Consider the following 19,596-nt stretch of genomic DNA (forward strand, 5'->3'; position numbering starts at 1 on the left):
CGAATGGGGGAGTGGCAGAGAGAGAGGGAGATACAGAATTCAAAGCAGGTTCTAGGCTCTGAGCTATGAGCATACAGCCTGACATGGGACTTGAACTCACGAACTGCTAGATCATGATCTGAGCTGAAGTTGGGTGTTTAACCGATGGAGCTACCCAGGGGCCCCTGACCTATTCATTTTCTATCATGTTATGGTCAGAAAGAAAGTGTCAATAACAACGTTTAGTTAACTATGTCTTATATATAATCATAAAAGCTAAAGAACACTTTTCCTTGTTGAATATTTGTTTTCTCTAAGGTTCTCATGGCATATAATAAACAAGAAACTGTAAGCAAATATTAGGACTCAGTAACAAGAATCATTTTCAAATTTAAAAAGTAGATCCACATTGTGTATGTTATACATAGGCATTCATCTCTGCCTGCAAAAAATCCTTCACTGTTAAAGATCTCACTTTTAAAAATTACATTTGTCATCCAAGTCTTCCTTATTCGTAACAGTATTTGGTTTAGGCAAATTGTTGCCTTGCTCATTTTCCTAAAATACTAAGATTATTGCCTCTAACAATTTGCCTGGTTTTCTTAAGCTTCTGATTCCTGCCTGTTTTTGTTTCCTGATCATCACTACTGATATTTTCCTTCATTTGTCTCTGCCTTTCCCTTCTCCCCAAATTTAAAGCCTTTGTATTTTCAGTTCTATGCATCTCCTTCCTCACAATTAAACAATTGAAATCTGGGGTGCCTGTATGGCTCTGTCTGTTATGTATCTGACTCTTGACTGTGGCCCAGGCTGTGATCCATGGTTTATGAGTTGGAGCCCATATCTGGCTCTGAGCTGACAGCGGAGCCTGCTTGGGATTCTCTGTCTCTCTCTCTTTCTGCCTCTCCCTTCCTCAAAATAAATAAACATTAAAAAAATTATACAGGTGTGACTAACATAAAATTTTAAAAAATCATGGCTCTCATAACCATGATAGAAGTTATGAGGTGCTATGGATCACCTGGGTGGCTCAGTCAGTTAACTGTCTGACTCTTGATTTCAGCTCAAGTCATGATCTAATGATTTGAGAATTTGAGCCCCATGTTGAGCTCTGTGCTATCAGCTCAGAGCCTGCTTGGTATTCTCTCTCTCTCTCTCTCCCTCTCTCTCTGCCCTTCTTCTGCTCATGGGATCTCCTTGTTTTTCTCTCTCAAAATAAATAAATAAATAAACGTTAAAAAGAAACCCCGAAATCTCACTCTATTAACAGAGACACTTGTGTCATTATCTCTGGCTGTGGTTTTGAAACAGTAAAGAAACCTGTCCGGTTTCTTTCTGACCCTCTTCTGTTTAACTCCTATACTTTCCCTCTACTTACAAATTTAAGCTATATACATGTCCCTGACAGTTGTATTTCTTTCATCCCTTTTTAATAGATACCCTTTCATTTCTGTTCATCTTCCTCAGAATCCAATGTGCAAATGTTCTTAGGCAAACATATAAAACAAAATGACCTCTTACTTTAATCTCATTGTCTGATGCTTATCTTCTGCTAAAGTAGACAGGATTTCAGAATGCTGAGTTGGAAGGTGACTGAAATATTATGTTATCTTGCCAGCTTATCTTCTAAAACAGGAATGGAGGTACAGGGCAGATAGGCAAGTTGCTCAAGACTAGAATTCAAGTTTCCTCACCAGTACATCTAAAATCATCCTAACTTCCAGAAGCATCATCAAAATTATATATATTCAAAATTAGAATAACTAGATTATTTTATTAAAAATGTTTCTTTATTTTTGAGAGAGAGAGAGAAAGAGTGCAAGCTGAGAGGGGCAGAGAGAAAGAGAGACAGACAGACAGACAGAATCTTAAGCAGGCTCCAGGCTTTGAGTTATCATCACAGAGTCTGATGTGGAGCTCAAACTTATGGATGATGAGATCATGACCTAAGCTGAAGTCAGATGCTTTAACTGACTGAGCCACCCAGGCACCCCTATAATAACAAGATTCTGAAGGGAAAAAGGACATCCGGGCTCAGCTAAAAGATCTCTTGGTTCTACCACAGACTCAGTGAGTAACCTGCAGGGAACAGAGTTTATTGCTCTAAGTATTAGTTTCTTTATCTCTAAAATGGGCTTTATGCTAACCTCACTAGAAGTAATAAATATTAAATAAGGTAATGAATGTGAAAACTGCTCACGTGTAAGTTTTCCATAATTTAGCCATCAATGGCACTAACTGGAAATGAATGATTTCTGATAATGATAGCTAAAATCTCTTGTCATCTTATTAGTCAAATCTGAAATGATATTTAAATTAATTTGAGTGTACTTGAAAATAACTAGATTGTTAGATTTCTGCTATTGAGCAAAAACCACCTGTAATCAAAAGCTAGAAAACAAGTTGAGTTTCTAGAAACAGAAATTTAGGTTTGTTTGTGTTATTGTTTGTTAAATGGCTGGCTTATGAGAATGGTCTGTGAAATACACTCCCATTACAGGTGGTATGCAATGCCAATTCCAAAAAGGGACATACAGCGTATACACCAGAGTCATGCTAGAACAGAATTACAAAGTCAAGATATCTGGAGGCAATAGCTGTAATCCTGTGGAAAAGAGTTGTGCAGAGATAAGACGAAGTCTTAGAAGTCACTGTTGATTTTGAAGATGCCCTGGACAATTATAAGAGTGAATTTGGAAGGATAGGTATGGGGTGATAAGCTGAAGGGAAGGGATTTACAGCAAATGTTAGAGTAGCTGAGGTACTTCATCTCAAACTCTGTCTCAAGTAACATCTCTAAGAACTAAGGACAAATCAAGTACAGGTCACATAGGACAGGATAAAAGAGACTGATATACCAGCAGAGACCTGACTCCAAGCCAGGCTAGAAAGGAGACTGTTTACCCTGGAAAGGATTAAGGTTACTGCTAGAAGGGGAAGGAGTAGACACATCCTTCTTTCTGTTTTGTTGTAGGGCAATAAAAAACTTCACAGTAAGGAACTTCCAGCAATTACCGTAGAAATTCTGGTAAGCTTGGGGAAACTCGGGAAGCAGAGAGGGGCCAAAGAGGCTTTTCCAGTCTCCCAAGATCCAAGATACCAGCACTCATTTTCAAATATAAGCAGAGGTGTGGGGAGGAGAAGCACATGGCAGATTTCAGCCAGCATGCCAGCTTGCAAAGGCTTTGGTTTAGGCAAACACGTTTGCTCACATGTCATCACTCAAATTCCACAAAGTTCTTTCAACAGGATGAAGACTTGGCCCTTATGCTCCTTGTGTTCGGGGGTAGGTATGCAAGCAAGGGGGGCCTCAATGGCAGGCAGCCACATGTAATATACTGCTTTGCATGAGTGATGTTTTATCCTGGAGAAAATAATTTAGACCAGATAACTGATAACTGGCTTTCTGGGGGCTTAGGCCAAAATATCATTAGAACTGTAGTGGAATAATTCAAAATACTAATAACAGACATTTATTTATTTACTTATGAATGTTTATTTAGAGAAAGGGAGGGAACACACGCACATGTGCACATACAAGTGTGCAAGCAAGGGAGGGGCAGAGAGAGAGGGAGACACAGAATCTGAAGCAGTCTCCATGTTGAGCATGGCCATGGCCTGTATCTCATGACAGTGAGATAATGATCTGAGTTGAAATCAAGAGTCGGAGGCTTAACAAGACTGATCTACCTGGGTAGCCCTGGATATTTAATTTATTCTTTGCATGTAACACAACACTAATGGAGTCAAAGGTGTTTTTTTAAGAGATGACATTTAATTACCACAAGGTAGGGGTGCCTGGGTGGCTTAGTCAGTTAAAAGCCTGGCCTCGGCTCAGGTCATGATCTCGTGGTTCATGTGTTTGAGCCCCACGTCGGGCTCTGTGCTGACAGCCAGCTCAGGGCCTGGAGCCTGTTTCAGATTCTGTATCTCCCTCTCTCTCTGACCCTCCCCTGCACACGCTGTCTCTCTCTCTCTCAGAAATAAATAAAACATTAAAACAAAACTTTATAAAAAATAAATTTAAAAATTACCACAAGGTAGGTCAGAAGCTATAGAAAATAAGAAAAACAACAAAAATATTTAAATTATAACAAAGTGGTCCTGAAGGCTTATTATAAACTTTACTATAATAAATTTGAGGGAATGACAAAGGGTATAAAGGATAATTTTCTTGTCCTAAGGGAGATAAAGTCAACCAACTGGAAGGAGGAAAATGAGGAGAAAAAGAAGAGCAATGGAGAATCCTCTTCATGGGCTCCCTTTTGGTGGATTCATTCCATTATGGGATGTCATAAGGACTCCTGTGGGGGATCTTAGAACAGTGGAGGACTCTGGACACAGCTTTGCAGAGTGCAGCTCTAGGAGATTGTAACACAGTAGAGAAGGCTCATATTCAGCAAAGCATCTGAGTAGTAGAGTAGCAATGGTTAGGTGAAATATTTAAGGCAATGGTCCTAATGGATTCCTCACCACTCTGGTAGAAGGATAACTGCTAAATATCTATGAACCCCTCGGTTTCAGTATGAAAGTAGCTGAGAGAAGACTACTGGACATCAATCAGCCAGAGTCAGGACAAGGAAAACGTCTATCACTTAGAGATGTCAAGATCTAGCCAATTTTAGCATATGCTAGCAGGGATGAATGCCAATGATATGTCATAGAGGTCAAACACAAACCATCAAGAGGAAAAATAAATACGTCATTGGATAGCAGAACAAGAGATACATCCCTTCCCAACCTGGGCTGTGTGCCCAGAAGGCATCTGCATGTCTGTAAGACCACTTCAGAACTCAAATACATTCTGTTTTGTTTTTTCAAATTTATTTTTGAAGGAGATTCTATCACAAGATAGAATGTGAGCAGGGGAGGGGCAGAGAGAGAGGGAGACACAGAATCTGAAGCAGACTCCAGACTCTAAGCTGTCAGTACAGAGCCCAATGCAGGACTCAACTCACAAACTGCAAGATCATGACCTGAGCTGAAGTTGGACAGTTAACCAACTGAGCCACTCAGGTGCCCCAGAAGTCAAATACATTCTGAGCGAAGAAGTAGCTCACCACATTTGCTGACAAGGAATCTGGAATTGATATATTTCAAATGCAATTGAAATGTTGAATAACTGCTAATTTCACTATTTACCTAAACATTAATGTATCAATTTTCTTACGATAAGAGGTTATTGAAATCAAAAGTTTCAACTGAATTATAAAAAAAGAAATATGCTTACTGTCTATTTGATATATTTGACTGAAGTGCCTGGGAAATGTGCAGGAAGCAACCAAAGCCATGACTGGCTGGAGCATAAAATGGTACAATGATTTTGAAAACAGTGTGGCAGTTTCTTAAAATGTTAAACATACATCTACCATATGACATAGTCGTTCCTCTACTAGGTATTTACTCATGATAAATGAAACATCTATGTACACAAAGACATTTAAACAATTTTTTAAATGTTGTACTTATTTCTGAGAGAGAGAGAGAGCGAGCGAGCAAGGGAGGGTCAGAGAGAGAGGGAGACACAGAATCCGAAACAGGCTCCAGGCTCTGAGCTAGCTGTCAGCACAGAGCCCGACGCGGTGCTCAAACCCATCAACCATGAGATCATGACCTGAGCTGAAGTCGGACACTCAACCGACTGAGCCACCCAGGTGCCCCTAAGCAAATTTTTATAGAAACTTTATTCATAGCATCCAAAACTGGAAAAAAATCTAAATATATGTAAACAGTGAATAAAGATATTATGTTTCTTTCATAAATAGAACAGTACTCAGTAATAGAAGTAAATGAATCATTGATAATTCAACTTCACACCTAAATCTAAAATAATTAGGCTAAGTGAAAGAAGACCAAAAATTGTACATACTACATGATTCCATGTGTTAAAATTCTAAACACTGCAAACTAATCTATAGTGACAGAAACCAGATCAATAGCTGCATAAAGACAAGGGGTATTTAATGAGGAGGGCTGATTGGGACAGGAACAAGGAAACTTTTGGGAATGACAGATTTCTTCAGTGTCATTACTATGATTATGATTTCAAGTTAGTATACATTTCACAGAACTGATCATATTGTTAACTTTAAATATGTACAGTTATTGCATATCAATTATACCTCAGTAAAGCTATCATAAAACTGAGGGAGCGCCTGGGTGGCTCAGTCAGTTAAGCAATCTGACTCTTGATTTTGGCTCAGGTCATGATCTCAAGGTTCATGGGATTGAGCCCTGAGTTTGGCTCCATGCTGAGCGTGGAGCTGGCTTGGGATTCTCTCTCCCTCTCTCTCTGCCCCTCCTTTGCTCATGTGCTGTCTCTCTCTCTCTCAAAGTAAATAAATAAACATTAAAAAAAATACTGGTAGAAAAGAAAAGGCAAAAGTGAAATGGAGACTTTTTTTTTTTAAACATCCAAAACATTATGAGGAAGGTCTTCAGATTGTTTAAGCAATTCAGAGTTTATCCTTTAGGTAGTGGTAGTGGTAGTTTTTAATTGAGAAAACTGTTTTAGGTGCCTAAGTGAGAGACAATGTTAGCTTCTAGGAGGGAAATGGCAGTGAAAATGGAGCAAAGTGAATGCACTTTGGTAGTGCTTTCTATGTAATTTTGTCTTCTCTGTACTTTTCAGAATGTATCTTCTAAAATGACTTGTTCTTTACTTCCTAAGACACAGATATTTGTAAGACTATATTTTAAATTGTACTTGTTAAATGGACTGGTACAAAAATTATCTTTGAATCCTGAATTATTTATTTTGCTATCTTTGACATACTTATTCATTATTAATACCTCATGATCTCAATGTCAATATTGATTTAGCCTTATTCTAGAATGCCATTATATTTGTGAGTGTCTTTTCTCAGTTATGCTATTTTATAGTAATATATGCTAAAAGTCATTCAATATACCTTATGCAATGAAGTAATAAATTATGAAAGTCCATTATTCAGAACTTATGGCCATACTTCACTATCTTATTATTCCTAAATATATATACTACATACATATACACAAACATACATATATTTAACTTCCATGATACAAAGTTATTTGCAGAATTTTTGTTAGTACTAATGTGAACTAATATTTGTAAGATTGCAATGATTTTTTGAAAATATTATAAAGATCTATTTCTACTTTCATTATGCATTACAGGCTGACTAGTATGCTCAGTAGATGCTTGTTTCCCTAATTTTTCATATACTAACAAATCAGGGAGATGGAAAATATGCCAAGACATCTTATCAAAAAGAAATGTGTCAAGCATCTCTAAGAATGAAAGAGTACTTTCTTAGAGACAACTATCCTATCATGCAAATGATAAGAACTTAGAATCCTTGAAATTAACTTCCCATTCTCACTGCCTTCAGAATTAAGATTAGTGTTTTCCTGAACTTTATTTTCAAATGAGATATCCAGAATTATTAGGTTAATTTAGATCCTCCTCTTCATGTCTTACATGGTTATAACACAGTTTTGCTGCTGTTTTCTTGACTTCTAGTTTTTCTTCTTCTCTGGAACCAGAGAATTCTTCCTAATGCATATTGCAGCTGTGTTCTTCCTATGTAAATACTTTTAATTCATTTTCTCAGAAAAAACCCAAATTCAACATAACTGGACTTATTGGCCTATTGAGTCTCCTTCCTTGACTCCTTATCACCCATCCTCTCTCAATCTCTACCTTCTGTAGTGGAACCTGTAGCTGTGACTTCAGGTACCCAGTTGGCTCAGGCTCTTTTCCAACCTCCAAGCCTCTATCAGTGTTGCTCTTTCTGCATGGAACAGGCTTCTTTTGTTTAGAGTGGATTTTGTTAGTTTTCTGTGCCTCTATTTAAAATATCCTGGGACACTAGGGTGGCTCAGTTGGTTAATTGTTTTTGTTTCTTCTTTTTGAAATACATTGGGATTCCTTATCCTTAACTCTATAAAGTATCTTCTCTTGATTTACAAAATATTATTCTCAGATCTGAAATATCTTGGAGAATACTTTGGACTTCCCATCATGTGTTAAAAGTGATGAGCATAAGAAATCCTACTGTTCCTGGAACCAAAAGTTGAAATGACTGATAATCCTGATTATTCTAATCAAGACCTTTTGTTAGCTTGATATGAAACAATCTTAAACAGAAAACAATTGGAATGATGTGATTTGCTCTTAAGAAATGAAAGAGAGTTAAGCTACAATGAATTGATTTCAACTGGGGCATTACTTTGATAATAATTTTAAATTGCCTTTGTTGCCGACACATTCAAATGAGCCTGTCGGACCAGCTCTTTTCATAGATAGTTTTTAATACAATCAAGCATCAGGATTAGTGAAACACTAAAAGGTTCTTTTCTCTCTACTTAATGATGCTTTAAAAAGCCTAAAGCAGATGATATGACTAGATTTTGTGTAGGTATGATAAAAAGTGAACATATATTTTCCATTGTTTAGACACAGAACAAAAGGAAAGCTAAACCATATTTGGATTGATACATTTGTACTATATTTGATTTGGTCAAACTACTTAGGTTTTTTACTGATAGTAGTTAGAATTTATTTGCTCTTTAATAGATAATTTTATTTGTGATAAAAGAGCTAGAAAACCCATGTTGAGAGCCATTTCCTCCAGATTTTATGTCCTTTTCCCAAAGTGCCATAACCTCATATAGAATCCTGTAAGCAACTCATTTGACAAGCCATATATTATAGTGTCTCTTATCCACGCTATATCATCATATTAGTATGTCAGTTTCTTAATTTTGAATAAGGAATAAAGAATCAAGTCTGGGAACAGCATGTGGTATATTAAAAAGCTTCTTGAAGTTTAGAAATACAAAATGCATTGCCCAAAGTCAAAAAGACAATCTTGACCAAATCTGGGACATGAATCCAAATCTTTCTGATGCCATGTGCTTATCTTCTACACTCTCAGGTTTCATAATGTGTCCACAATTGTCTCTTCCACTATTGGAAGAGAGAGGAATTGCAGAGTTAGGATTGGGTGTTACTAATCTATCCACCGTCTTCACGGACACAGAATGCTTACACCTTTTTTGTCCTTTTGCTCTTCTTCTGTGTTTGTGTTATTTACTGAAAACAACCCCAAACAGCAACAGCAACTATTGCTAAGCATGCTTATATGATAAAACATCCTAGGGTTGAAATCAATGCAACTGAAGAAGTGCAAAGAAGAAAATCTCTGTGAGTTTCTACTGCCAGAATATATCTTGTTGAATAGCCCACTTTTCATTAACTTTCTGTTTCCAACTTGTTTCTCCACTGGGAATGAAAACTGATATGCCGATATGAGTAAAGCTTAAATAATAATTATAATTCTGGTTTATACAACACATTATAATTTATAGAGTGCATTGAAATACATTATCTGTTCTATCCTCAATATCTAAAGGGTATACAAGGCTATTAATTCTATTCTCATTTTACAAATATGTAAATCAAGTTTCAAGAAGATTAAAAACTTATCAAAGGTTATGTGACTGAAGAATGGCAGTTCCTGGATGAAATCTTTCAGCTTCCATGTCATAATTCTTTTAATTTCTTTAAATCTTCAGAGAAAATTAAAGTTAACTATTTTTTATCTGATATTAATAATGGATTTTATATTAAAAATGTTATGAGTTGCCTTAGGTAAAGACATATTATTTTTTATTTAAATATTTTCTTCTTTTATAAAAGAAACTCGGTTGAGATGAAGTTGACTCTACTCCCTTAAAAGGCTAAATCCTAATCTTGAACTCGATTTTTGAATTGAATTACGTGGTGTATGATAAAACTTTGGTCAATAATTCATGAGAAAGTTCTATGGTAGATGGGAGGTATTTGGTGAGTAATTCGCTCACACCTAAAATCAGACATACAGAATGAGACAGCTTTTTTACAATGTTTATTTATTTTGAGAGAGACTGTGCACATGTGCAAGTGGGGGAGGGACAGAGAAAGAGAGAGACAGAATCCCAAGCGGTCTCCCCACTGTCAGTGCAAAACCCAATGCATGGCTCAATCTCACAAACCATGAGACTGTGACCTGAGCCAAAATCAAGAGTCAGATTCTTAACTAACTGAGCCACCCAGACACCCTGAGACAGCTTCTTTAGAATAATGCATCCATCGTGCGAAGAATTTCCACATTTTGTGAGGATGATGAAAGGCCATCTGAACATTCAGGATAAAACTTAGGTTTTCAACAGTGTCTTTGAGTCCTTCAATAAATTAATCCTGTACTGACCTTACCTTAGGTTCTGTTATGTGAGATAAGAAAGCAGTCCTTAACTGCTTAATTTGTGTCATAATTTCTGTCTAGAAACATATAAACTGATAAAATTAGGTGTTTATTGGGAAAAAAAGATGAATGAGCCCTATGTACATACAATAATTCCTAAGAATAAAGTATCACTTATTTCACATACTATTTTACAGAATATATACATATTTTCAGCAATATGAATTATTGTTGCTTATTGACTGTAACTTTAATGCTATTTCATTGGCATAAGCTGTTATAAATATTCACATTGTCCCAGGTTTGTCATACAATTACTGTATTTATTTTGAATTTGGTCTCTTAAAATACAAAACTTAGTGGGATCCAGAAATGAGATACTAAGGATTTTTTTAAAGGATATTTATTATTTATGTGTCCAAATATTCATACATAGACCATTTTAGACTGAAAATTATTTCCTTTAAAATATAGTTAGTTATGAAAACCTAAGTCTTCCAAAGTGGAAAAAAAAAAAGCACATTTTAAAACTTATATATGTTCCAACTCTAGAATTTTGGTTTTACAATTTGTTTGGTTCAAATTTGAAAGAGTTATTCATAGTGAAGTCTGCCAATGACAAGTTTTGTTTTTTGTTTTTCCCTTGACATACTTGCACTAAATTGAGGTCAATTAGATTGCTAGTTAATATATTTTCTCATTGATTTTTAAGGGACTGACGGGGGGCACCTGGGTGGCTCAGTCGGTTGAGCATCCTACTTTGGCTCAGTCATGATCTCACAGTTTGTGGGTTCAAGCCCGGCATCACACTATGTGCTGAGAGCCTGGAGCCTGTTTCAAAATCTGTGTGTGTCTCTCTCTCTAACCCTCCCCAGCTCACTCTGTCTCTCTCTCTCTGTCTGTCTCAGGAAAAAAAAAAAGAAAGAAAACAAAAACAAAAAAACAAAACAAACCAAACATTAAACAAAAAATAAAGGAACTGACAGTGGAAGGGGAGTGGGTGGGAGCATAAAAGTAATTTTTCACTGTATGCTGAAGTTTGCATCACTGTGATTATAAAGTGTGGCTTTTAGTTTCACATATAGTCTAGTACTCATTAATGTTGCCGGAGATAAGCAGTTTATTTTCCTATGAAATCTTATATATTTTTAACCAATATATCTATTTTTTGTGCCCCTTGGATAAGTAATACTTTTCACTTTAGGCTTTATTTAAATAAATCAAAACCAGATTATTTTCAAAGTTTGTGGTTATTATTTGGTGTTGCTCTATGTTATGGCCATTTCATGCCATTTCACCAAATTCTTGTATCCACTTATTCATCTTTCCTGTATTCACTATGATCACTTTAATAATATCTTTATCTAGGTCTTAACCCATTTCTTGGAATTTTTTTTTCATTAAATTGTTTAGTTCATTGTCTTCATTGTTTCTTTTGCTGTGCAGGAACTCTTTAGTTTGACATAGTCCCACTTGTATATTTTTGCTTTTGTTTCTTTTGTTTTTAGTGTCATAACCAAATAATTGTTGCCAAGACCAATGTCAAGAAACTTTTCCCTGGGGTGCCTGAGTGGCTCAGTTGGTTTTGTGTCCAACTATTGGTTTTGGCACAGGTCATGATCTCATGGTTTCCATGGGTTCAAGACCTGCATCAGGCTCTGCCCTGACAGTGCAGAGTCTGCTTGGGATTTTCTCTCTCTTGTTCTCTACCCCTCCCCTATTTGTGCTATCTTTGACTTTCTCAAAACAAATAAACTTTAAACACTTTATATTTATACAAAATTAAAAAATATTAAGAAAGTTTTCCCTGTTTTTCTCCCCTAGGAGTTTTGTGGTTTCAAGTTATGTTTATGTCTTTAACCCATTTGAGTTAATTTTTGTGAGTTATGTAAGATAGCGGTCTAATTTCAGTCTTTTACATGTGATTAGTCTATGCAATATCATTTATTGACTATTACATTGTATACCTTAAATTTATACAATGGTATATGTCAATTATATCTCAAGAGATTTGGAAAATTATTATTAGTTATTATATATTTATACAAAAGCTATTTGTTTTATATATTTTATTATGTGATCTTACTGAACTCTTACTATTTATAATCAGTTTTCAGTTGAATCTCCCAGACTGACAGTTTTGACATATGTTAAAAATAGATCTGATTTATCTACACTATTAAAAACTACACTATTGGATTAAAGTTCCTTATCCAATAATACTGAACATCAGTTCCAATCTTCTTGTCAATGGAGAGCTCTATTTCCTTTATTAATGGCATTTTTTGATCTACTGTATCACAACCACTACCTTTCTTCACTCTTCCTGGCCCTCTGACTAGTGAAGCTGACTCTGTCAGACAGAACTCTTTCGGTTGCAAGAAAAAATTAACCATACTGACTTGAGCATAGAGGAGCATTTGCTACTGGCAGTTACGATACTTTACTGCCAATATCATCCCCAGATTATATTACTTTTCAAAGCCTAAAGTAGCTTTAAATGGAACTCAGAGACCAATTCAGCCTTTAGTCCTTGCTCACTGTAACATCCAGGATCCTCAGAAGTAAATTCTAGCAAAAAAAGAATGCAATCCCGGGGCTTCGGGCTTAAGCTAGTCTTTTTTGCCTTTCTATCTACCAAAACATTATAGAAGCTATATTATTTTCATATCTTTGTCAATTTGCACTACTAGTGCAGAATTTCTCCTATTTTAAAATTTGCAGGTCATTTCCTTTGGACAGTGCTTCTGGGGTGCAAGTGGAGTGGAGAATCAAATATTTATGTGTATACTTAGGTTCCCGCATTTCCCTAGAAATCTTCCTATGCCCTTGGAAAGTAAGAACACTTTTAGCCCTAAGGTGCTTATTTTTCATATTTTGAATGTTTATTAAAATATAGTTTCCCATTTGCTATTAAGGCATTTCATTTATCCTTCTTTTTTATCTATTGAATATACAGAGGTTTTTTGTTGTTGTTGTTGTTGTTGTTGTTTGGTTAAGTGTATGGTCTCTTTGCTAGTGGTATAAGCTTAAATTCCATGTTCTCAGACAAATATTTGAAAGGCACTCACTTTTAGGCATTATTTTCAGAAATTGTCTCCCTCAACAATCTGAAATGTTCTCTCAATTACAGAAGACTCTAAACTGTGAGAAAGCTTTTGGTGCACCATTATAGCTATACATTAAGCACTGACTTTTCTTGTTTAGAATGATAACAAAAGTTATACTTAATAATAACAAAATTTTAAAAAACCCACGTCAATGAATCAATAAAATATAATGATGATTATAGCTCCTCCCATATTTATTTTCCAGGATCTGGTAGGCAAAACTATTGCTTTTCAGTTTCTTTTGACTTATATTAAAAGGTGATCTTTATAATTTATAGTAATTTCAATAAAATTGCTCTTTTGGTTTTTCTATTAGATACATCATATAATCTCAATGAAATATTATGCATGTTACAAATCACCATCAAAAAAACTCTGTCACTCCATAGTACACAGTTCTAAGGCATGAGTGGGGAAATTTGGAAGGTAGTCCACAACTGTGATAAGAAATAGCTTGTATATCTGAATATGCATATGCAAAATAAAAACAATTACAGCATCATGATTCTTTTTCTCTTATCTTGAGCTAGAAAAATGTAAAGTAGATATCATTTGAAGCATTACTTACATGCAATGCAATTGGCATTGTATTCCATTCCATTGTTCCCCTCTTGTTTCCTGAAGGAGACAGAGGCAAACATATCAGAGACTCTTCCCTCAGTGACAGTATCACAGAGAGTATAAAGGACACACACATACAAACAGATAAGTAAATTTTGTTATCTCTCTGTTACACTTAGATGTGCAAAAATTCTCCCTGGTACCAAATCAAGGTAGTAGTTTTTTCATAAATTTTAGGGGAGAATTTGAGGAAGACATATCAGTTTATTTCTAAGTTCTGAAGGCAGATCATCTTGCTATTTCTGACAACCACACCCTGGCCCTGAAGTCTTATTGATTTGTAGTTTGCCCTTGTTCTTCCTAAACCTTTGAGAAGCTGCCTTTTCTGATTAAGCCTGCAAGTCTTTAGAAGTGTTCCCAGGGGTTCTTTCATCTATAGTTATCATTTTATTTTATTTTATTTAGTTTGGCAACACACTTCTTTGAGTTAAAAAGAAAAAACAACCGTGTAGTTAAATTTAAAAAGTTAAGGTTTTAATACATTGGCAAGAGAATTTGGAATTAATGTACCTGTCTTAAAGTAGCCTGCTGTTGATTAAATATCTGAATCAAGTGCCTGATTTCCAGAATTCTTCTGTGTTGTGTGTAGGAGTTTAACTGTCATCTTATTTCATAAGGCCCACAGCAGGGTCTTTAGCTTACTGAAGTATCAGAAGTCTTATAATAGGATTTGTTTCTATAAACTTTAGGTTATAAATATCAAGGGTAATACCCTTGCTCATACTAAAAATTGAGGACAATGACTAAAATCTTGCAACCCAGAAATCTTTTCTACAAAGGTTACAGAGAAAGAAAACACCTTTATTACTGAATACGTGTTAAATCAGAGCGTGAGGCACATCAACGGCAGCCTACAAAGAGACCGCAGAGACCGAAAGAAATCTCATATATTTATATAGTTAAGGAGACATAACCCGCTACATACCTGCTTTCCAGATAAACAATAACTAATCCTCAAGTAAAAGAGTGGTCAGCGTCATTTGTGATACAGACTCCTTTCTAAGTTTACCTGGAATTGGGGTAACCATCCGTACACCAAAGGAGAAACAAATCTCCTCTGCCATTATGACAAAAGCTGGTTTTGTAACTTTAAGAACGATGCCCACCTGGTTAGGCTCCTACCCTGTCACAGAAACTGGGATGTAGGAGCTCGCTCTTCCATGTTTACATTTCAAAGTGATGGTACTCAGGTCTCTGAGAAAGTCACACTGGGGTTATGGAGCCAACAAAGGGCCACCTGACAAAAGGTCTGTCTAGTTTTCAAAAGCATTTATATGCATTTTTCAAAGAGATGAGAAAATACTTACAATTACAGGTTTTCTAAGGCAAAAGCTCTGAGAAAATGGAGGGGAGGAAAAGCTCTTAACTAAACTACATTTTAAATTTTTATTTGTCCTTAAAGTATTTATTCATTCATCCATTCTACATTCTAATAAATGAAAACAATCTTTATTTAAAAGTAATCTCAAATGAAAATTTAAAAAAATAATGCATGATGTTACTATATTTTAGTCATTCTTTGGGTGCAGAAAGTAAATTGTGAATTCATTTTATTTAAAGATAGGAGAGAAGCAACGATTCAAATGAAAACAGACTTTAACCTAATATTGGCATTTCTGATAAGTCGTCAGTTTGCCTTTGAATGACTCAATCAGTTTGGAGTAAATATATGAATCTGACATGAAATGAGTCTTTTTTGCTTCCTTGTTAGAATATATATTTTTATATATATTTATGTTATACATAATATATTAATATATTTTATATTTATATAGTATATATTTATATATTATGTATAGAATATATATAATAACGTCAAATCACTGTTATACACCTCAAATTAATGTAACGTTGTGTGTTAACTGTACTTCAATAAAAATTCCTAATATAACAAAAGGAATATAAATACAGCAGGCAACAAAGTTTTGTAATACTGGAACTAGGCACTGTTAGAAAGAAATTAAAAACTAAATGAACAAAGCAAAATTTATCAAGCTCAAAAGTAGCAATTTCTGTAGCTCTATGAAGCAAAGCTCGCTGTGACATGCAGAACATGACTATCTAATTAACACTACTTCAGCAGGTGCATTTTTTAAACTATGCAATTACATTTTGCTGAAAGTACTAAACTTCAGTACTGAGACTCCTCTATATAGATCAAATTATCTTTAAATCTATTACCAGATTGTATTTGCAATGCCATCAATAACTATAAATTAGATTTCATAGAATAAGAATATTTTTTCTCAGCATAGAATTTAACATAACATTTACAAAGCACTGGAATCCAAAAATATATTGTAAGCATTTACGATATCTATCTGTATAGTGTGTGCCTTATGTACTGAACAGTTATCATCTGTTACTACCTTGTTCAAAATCTATTTACCACTCACATAAAAATACATAGTAATGGTACTTTTTTAAAATCATTTTTTAAGTCACTAATTTATGCTAATGGTGCAAGTTTAAAAACACACTGACAAGAGTTTGGAAATGCAAAAGCCATTTCATGCCAGAAATCATTACAAATTAAATTTCCCAATGGCCAGAAGAATGTCTATTTTTAGTTAGGTGTGATATCCCAGGACCAAGTAGGATACCTTAACTAACAGATTCTCAATAAATATTATTAAATCAAAAACAAATAAAATATTAAAATGTGGAAGTGAATGTTTTAAGAGTATCCATAAAATATTTAGGGTTTTGTTAAAGAAAGCCTGAAGATATTTATCATAAATTTACTTATCAAAAGATTAACTTATATAGTAAAATAGAAAAAAATATATGTGTGAAAAATAAAAGTATTACCCTGAGACCAGTATTAATTTTAATCTAACACTTGGATAATAATTTATTTCAAAAGTTACATCAGTTTTCAATATAACTTATTCAATGTTAATTTAAATTTTTATTTTTATAAAAACATCTTAATGCTTATTTATTTTTGAGAGAAAGAGGACATGGTGGGGGAGGGGCTGAGCGAGAGGGAGACAGAGAATCCGAAGGAGGCTCTCTGCCGCCAGTGCAAAGCCCAACATGGGGCTCACACCCATAAAACGTGAGATTACGACCCAAACCAAAGTCGGATGCTCAAATAACTGAGCCACCCAGGCTCAGTTTAATTGTTTAATTTTTGACTCATAATAAAATACATTATTTTCTAAAAGGTAATTATGACATTGGATATTTATGCTAAAAGGATAGATGATAATATCACAAATTCTTTGGATCAAGGGTTATAATCTCACATGTTTAAACTCCTAGAAGTTCAATGGATGAGATTCAGTCAATTTGTGAAATCTATGAACTTGTTGGTAATATTTTAAGTGTATATATATATATATAGGAGAGTCGGAATGTTAATAACATTCCTATTTTTTTTAATGTTCTATCACTTTCAAAAATTTAAGCATTATTCACTCCATGCTGTGCTCTTCAAAGTATGGTCCCCAAACCAGCATAAACACATCTGGGAACATGTTAGCAATGTCACTTCGTGGGCCCCACCTCAGATCTAGTGAATAAAAAACCCTGAGAGTAGGGTCATATAACTTTTATTTTAGTAGCCTGCTTTCCAGGTGACTCTGATGCATACTAACAATGTTTGCCTAAATTAATGGTTGGTGTCCAATCCAATAATTGGTAACCCTGGATTCAAACATCAATCGTCTGGACATTTAAAACAGAAATATCAAATCCCAGAATACATGCTGAACCCATTAAATCAGAATCCAGAGAGGTGAGAAAGATAAGACCCAGACATTGGTATTTTTTCTTTAACAGTCTCTAGTGGATTTCATGTCAGTAAATGTTGACAATCGTTGGTCTGGTTAACTATCTTTTTTTCTTAATGTTTATTTTTTGAGAGAGAGCATGCACATGAGCAGAGGGAGGGGCAGAGAGAGGGAGAGAGAGAGAATCCCAAGCAGACTCCATGCCACCAGCACAGAGTCTGATGCCAGGCTCCATCCCACAAATGGGAGATCACCACCAGAGCCAAAATCAAGAGTCGGATGCCCCACTGACTGAACCAGCCAGGAACCAAATACCTTTTTTATTTTAACAGCTAACATTTAAATATTACTTTCAAGTTAGCAAAATAATTTTAATCAACACCCTCACCTGCCCACCAATATTAGAAAGTTAAGACTATAAATATTCAGATGTCTAAATATTTAAAAGTTACAAATCATCTTATTTTTAAAATATATTCTATTTTTCTTCTTTGACGAACAAACCTTCATAAATACAAAATCAAAATACATAGGTAAACCTATTTTTAAAAATTTAATAATATTTATTGAGCAGTTATTTCCTGTCAAGAGCCTACAATATTATCACAATTATTGTTTATGACAATTTTTAAGAGTAGAAAATAGCCCCATTTAATTTATAAGGAAGAAGAAGCTCGGATGAAGGTCAGAGAAAGTTAGGAAATTAGCTAAAAATGAAACAGCTACTAACCAAGCCCTAACAGACATGACAGACCCTAGCTCTTCACCTTATCTCCCATCCTCAAGATCACTAAAATAAAAATAGCTAACATTTATCAAGGACAATATGGCAAGTGCCATGTTAAGGTATTTTTAGATGCATAATGTTAGCACATAATAATTATGATGAGGTCATTATCCCCATTTCACATATGAGAATCTTGAGGCAGAGAAGGTAAATGACTTGTTTAAGGGCATACAATTCGTCTTTTTTGAGGTCAAATTTGAATCCTGGCAATCTTAACCCTGAACTGGGAAGAAATCAGTGGAAATTTGTCACTATAGGGGGTGAGAGTGCTTTAAAAACAAAGGACCTGCACCAAACCCCTAGAGCTGCCTGGGCATATCCATCACCTTCTCACACCCGCAGACTTCCACAGGTGACAAATCCTTTTGAACCAGGCTGCTTGTTTGGCTCTATGTTTGCTTGGTTTTGAGCTGATGTTCTCTTCGTATTTAGTTCTGGGCTTTTCTTAGAATAGCAAAAGATGCATCAGACTGCTTTGCTAGGCAGTAAAAGTCCAACAAGCTTCTGCTGTTGTAGTCTAATCCTCTCCTGATATGGTTTAGAACAGGTCATTATGACTGCTTCTTCCATGTTGAATAAAAGAGTCACTGGAACTGCCTAACATTTGAGATCAGCAGAATGAAAGTGAATGGTTTAGGGAGTGGCATGGCACTCTGAATTGTGTTTGTCTTTTGTACTGTAACAAGGCAGTCATTATTGGCTTCCAGCTTCTATATTTTGCTCCTAGGAATCTTTATTTGCTAGTTATATCTTGTAAAAGAAACATCTCTTTTTTTGAATAAAAAATAAATTAGATTTTTAATATTTATGTCCATTTTAGGATGATGTTTTGAAGATGCTCTGAAGCAACTTAGTTTGTCCATCCAGTATTCATCAATGCTTGTGGGCATGTGAGGTAGGGACAAATAGTGTGGGGTCCCTGCCCTCAAATATATATACCAATAAAAAAGAATGAGCATATTTTTAAATATGATAAAGACAATAAATAAATAATTTTGACAGTACTTGGTTATTTGACCCTGTAAAGCAGGCATTATGGCAAAATCAACTACAGATTAATACTTGTGAACACTGAGCTTTCACTGCATGCCAGGCGAGCCCTGAACCTGTGTAACTCTTTTGATTCCCACAAC

General features: G+C 35.1%; 1 long non-coding RNA gene across 1 annotated transcript in view; it reads right to left on the reverse strand.

Annotated features, from left to right (window-relative positions):
• The window catches only part of LOC144226899 (uncharacterized), a 240,550-nt gene that overhangs the window by 47,455 nt on the left and 173,499 nt on the right, over positions 1-19,596 (reverse strand). The window contains exon 5 of the long non-coding RNA XR_013333771.1: positions 13,887-13,936. This is a non-coding gene — a long non-coding RNA (uncharacterized LOC144226899). The remainder of the gene's footprint in view (positions 1-13,886; positions 13,937-19,596) is intronic.

This window comes from Crocuta crocuta, unplaced genomic scaffold (genome assembly GCF_008692635.1).
Source record: "Crocuta crocuta isolate KB4526 unplaced genomic scaffold, BGI_CrCroc_1.0 scaffold283, whole genome shotgun sequence".
Classification (NCBI taxonomy): domain Eukaryota; kingdom Metazoa; phylum Chordata; class Mammalia; order Carnivora; family Hyaenidae; genus Crocuta; species Crocuta crocuta.